This window comes from Haliotis rufescens, unplaced genomic scaffold (assembly GCF_023055435.1).
Source record: "Haliotis rufescens isolate VD_foot unplaced genomic scaffold, xgHalRufe1.0.p SCAF_140, whole genome shotgun sequence".
NCBI classification, from domain to species: Eukaryota; Metazoa; Mollusca; class Gastropoda; order Lepetellida; family Haliotidae; genus Haliotis; species Haliotis rufescens.
The window spans coordinates 439,985-444,932 of NW_025963825.1; positions in this window are offsets into that span (position 1 = coordinate 439,985).

The following is a 4,948-nucleotide window of genomic DNA, read 5'->3' on the forward strand; positions in this document are numbered from 1 at the left end:
GTGCCTGTCATAAACTACCACCACATCCATGTTCCTGCGGAGACAGTGGTTTCATCAGGTATTCGTGTGATGGATAAGTATATCCTGTCCACATGTGCTGTTCTAAAGCTGAGATTTTACCACTCTTTAGAAAATGTTCATGCATTTCATCATTGATTAGTGTTTGGGCCAGTCACGAAATAGCATAAAATGTGACGTGAACTTTCTCACCCAAACACTCCCAAACACACACATATACACACACGAGATAAACTTAGATGGAAGAGTTCCTTTTAAAAGTAATATGGGCAGGGATGACATGATTTCCCTGTGTTCATTCATGTGTTATAGGCCAGAAAACCAAAGAGCGTATATCATCAGCTTTCACCCTGTTTCATTGTAGAAAGTAATGAGACTTTGAAATTATTAGGGCAGGTATTCAAACTTTGAAATATATCACACACTTGAAAAATCCAACTTCACATAAAGTTTGATTATGAATAGATGAATAATTAGCTTCCCACAACCTCTGCTTTTAAACACGTATTTGACATACGTTGATAAACGTCCTTTGACTCCAAGTCATGGTAGCTTAGTGGACTCAGTACTTGCACCCAACGAAATTCTAAAGGTCAGCATTTATCCTTCATTTAAAATATTCTATCTCCATTCAAGTTTTTCACAAAATGGTCTGTAGCTGTAATTGCATTGGATGAACCACTAAATATATCATGCTTCCCGGCAGTGAGATAGCCACAGGGTGCCAGGTTAGGTCACAAATACACAGTTTGCATTTAATAATTATGCAGGAAGATATGCATAATACAGAGAGGCAGGTGACAATGTCCCATGTGATATTACATAATAGAGATTCATTCTTCACGCTCTAAAGTTGTAAAAACTCTCATTGGAATTTTATTTACTCAAATCTTCCAATGTGGGCATTTACATTCAACATCCTGATTTCCTGTACCACATGTATATAAGGCGGTGTGAATCCCAAAAGCGACATTCAAATTGTTTATTCTCTCGTGCATAAACAGCGTAACTGACAGGATGCGCCTTCTTAACGTTGCAGTTGTTGTAGTCTTGGGTAAGTGTGCCTTATCTGATGAGAATTCGCAATCTTAAACTTTGTAATAATCAACTTTATTAGCTCTTGCTGAGTTTTAAGTGGCTTTTCGATTTGCTGACAACGTAATGAATAGGATAGTTTCTACCATGGTCTAAACTGTATCAGGAATGGTGGACGGATTTTGTGTGTGTGTGTGTGTGTGTGTATCCTGTCATATATGACCACTTATGTATTGTTGTTTCTTTACATTCTTCACAGTCTTCCTTGGCTCCGCCCTTGGTGGCCATGGTGGTGGTGGTGGCGGCCATGGAGGCGGAGGCCACGGAGGCGGAGGCCATGGAGGTGGCGGCCACGGTGGTGGTGGTGGTGGTGGTGGTCACGGAGGCGGCGGTCACGGTGGTGGAGGTCACGGAGGTGGTGGCCATGGAGGAGGAGGAGGACACGGAGGTGGTGGCCATGGAGGAGGAGGAGGCCACGGAGGTGGTGGCCACGGAGGAGGTGGTCACGGAGGAGGTGGTCATGGAGGTGGTGGTCATGGAGGCGGACACCACGGTTAAAAGATTCAAGGATCATCATATTCACATCAAATGCTGGACATTTGATATCATATTTGTCGATTGCACTCACCATGCTGCATCCATCCATTCTGTCTTTTTCTCAACGAGTACAAATAAAGCTGTGATTTATATTGTAAATATATCTTTGGTTATATTTTCTTCAAGTACAATCAAATTCAAGATTGTATGAGCTAGTTTCCCTACTTACTTTTCAGTGTCCTGCATAGTGATTGTCACTTTGGAATCATTGCCCACAAAGGTTAGGAACCTCGGAGGCCTGCCAATAAACCTATACACATGTTGAACAAAGCAACTAGACTGTTTCTGTCCGAAAATGCATGAAGTCCCATTTAGTATCGTACTATTATTATGGCCTCTAAACGTCCACCTGGCTTATAATTACAGCCGTGTGCATGTCCAAATAAAACTGTGGCACGTGCCTCAATGCACTCATGCAATGCCGATAGAATTAAGAGCTTATACAGTTGAGCAGCGCTCCACCAATACAACGGCACGTTCTCAAGAGAAAGCCCACTCTAAACCAAAACCAATTGGTTTGTTTTCTGTTTTTTCAAAAGTCCAGCGCAATATGAATGGTCAAGGAGCAGATTCGCTCTAAGATAGACTAGGCCCGAGGCCACAGTTACGTCCCCTAAGTTTTACCATGACCCGGAAGGTAAATAGGAGAATATAGTCCCCTGTTTGAATGGGTTGTTGAGTATGTGCCAGATATGTTTGGAGTGACTTGTGATTGCTTAAATGCAAGATTGGACATTGTTTTGTGTTGGTAATTTGTTTTGATCCAAAATGTGTGCATGATATTGACTCGAACTTCCTATGATTTGACCCCCAGTTGAAGGCCGATGGGTGTGTTTCGGCTCGATACTTCCAGTGACCGTTGTTGACAGCGTTTACTTGGAAGTCGAGCTGGTGGACCCAGACTGGTATTTTGCTGTTCAAATGATAAGTAACAGGTTAGTCAGCATGGGCGATATTAATCAGTATGAGTTGGCATGCCACTGTAGATAGCAAAGAATGACGAATAATTGTTCTCTGAGGCCAGATGAATGTTCATCTCTGGTGCTGTAGTTTGGTGGGTGGGTGTGGGTAATGGTTGGCAGGAAGGGGCTCATACATGGGTAATAGATTGACGGTTGAAGCCCCTAGTGCCTGTCATAAACTACCACCACATCCATGTTCCTGCGGAGACAGTGGTTTCATCAGGTATTCGTGTGATGGATAAGTATATCCTGTCCACATGTGCTGTTCTAAAGCTGAGATTTTACCACTCTTTAGAAAATGTTCATGCATTTCATCATTGATTAGTGTTTGGGCCAGTCACGAAATAGCATAAAATGTGACGTGAACTTTCTCACCCAAACACTCCCAAACACACACATATACACACACGAGATAAACTTAGATGGAAGAGTTCCTTTTAAAAGTAATATGGGCAGGGATGACATGATTTCCCTGTGTTCATTCATGTGTTATAGGCCAGAAAACCAAAGAGCGTATATCATCAGCTTTCACCCTGTTTCATTGTAGAAAGTAATGAGACTTTGAAATTATTAGGGCAGGTATTCAAACTTTGAAATATATCACACACTTGAAAAATCCAACTTCACATAAAGTTTGATTATGAATAGATGAATAATTAGCTTCCCACAACCTCTGCTTTTAAACACGTATTTGACATACGTTGATAAACGTCCTTTGACTCCAAGTCATGGTAGCTTAGTGGACTCAGTACTTGCACCCAACGAAATTCTAAAGGTCAGCATTTATCCTTCATTTAAAATATTCTATCTCCATTCAAGTTTTTCACAAAATGGTCTGTAGCTGTAATTGCATTGGATGAACCACTAAATATATCATGCTTCCCGGCAGTGAGATAGCCACAGGGTGCCAGGTTAGGTCACAAATACACAGTTTGCATTTAATAATTATGCAGGAAGATATGCATAATACAGAGAGGCAGGTGACAATGTCCCATGTGATATTACATAATAGAGATTCATTCTTCACGCTCTAAAGTTGTAAAAACTCTCATTGGAATTTTATTTACTCAAATCTTCCAATGTGGGCATTTACATTCAACATCCTGATTTCCTGTACCACATGTATATAAGGCGGTGTGAATCCCAAAAGCGACATTCAAATTGTTTATTCTCTCGTGCATAAACAGCGTAACTGACAGGATGCGCCTTCTTAACGTTGCAGTTGTTGTAGTCTTGGGTAAGTGTGCCTTATCTGATGAGAATTCGCAATCTTAAACTTTGTAATAATCAACTTTATTAGCTCTTGCTGAGTTTTAAGTGGCTTTTCGATTTGCTGACAACGTAATGAATAGGATAGTTTCTACCATGGTCTAAACTGTATCAGGAATGGTGGACGGATTTTGTGTGTGTGTGTGTGTGTGTGTATCCTGTCATATATGACCACTTATGTATTGTTGTTTCTTTACATTCTTCACAGTCTTCCTTGGCTCCGCCCTTGGTGGCCATGGTGGTGGTGGTGGCGGCCATGGAGGCGGAGGCCACGGAGGCGGAGGCCATGGAGGTGGCGGCCACGGTGGTGGTGGTGGTGGTGGTGGTCACGGAGGCGGCGGTCACGGTGGTGGAGGTCACGGAGGTGGTGGCCATGGAGGAGGAGGAGGACACGGAGGTGGTGGCCATGGAGGAGGAGGAGGAGGCCACGGAGGTGGTGGCCACGGAGGAGGTGGTCACGGAGGAGGTGGTCATGGAGGTGGTGGTCATGGAGGCGGACACCACGGTTAAAAGATTCAAGGATCATCATATTCACATCAAATGCTGGACATTTGATATCATATTTGTCGATTGCACTCACCATGCTGCATCCATCCATTCTGTCTTTTTCTCAACGAGTACAAATAAAGCTGTGATTTATATTGTAAATATATCTTTGGTTATATTTTCTTCAAGTACAATCAAATTCAAGATTGTATGAGCTAGTTTCCCTACTTACTTTTCAGTGTCCTGCATAGTGATTGTCACTTTGGAATCATTGCCCACAAAGGTTAGGAACCTCGGAGGCCTGCCAATAAACCTATACACATGTTGAACAAAGCAACTAGACTGTTTCTGTCCGAAAATGCATGAAGTCCCATTTAGTATCGTACTATTATTATGGCCTCTAAACGTCCACCTGGCTTATAATTACAGCCGTGTGCATGTCCAAATAAAACTGTGGCACGTGCCTCAATGCACTCATGCAATGCCGATAGAATTAAGAGCTTATACAGTTGAGCAGCGCTCCACCAATACAACGGCACGTTCTCAAGAGAAAGCCCACTCTAAACCAAAACCAATTGGTT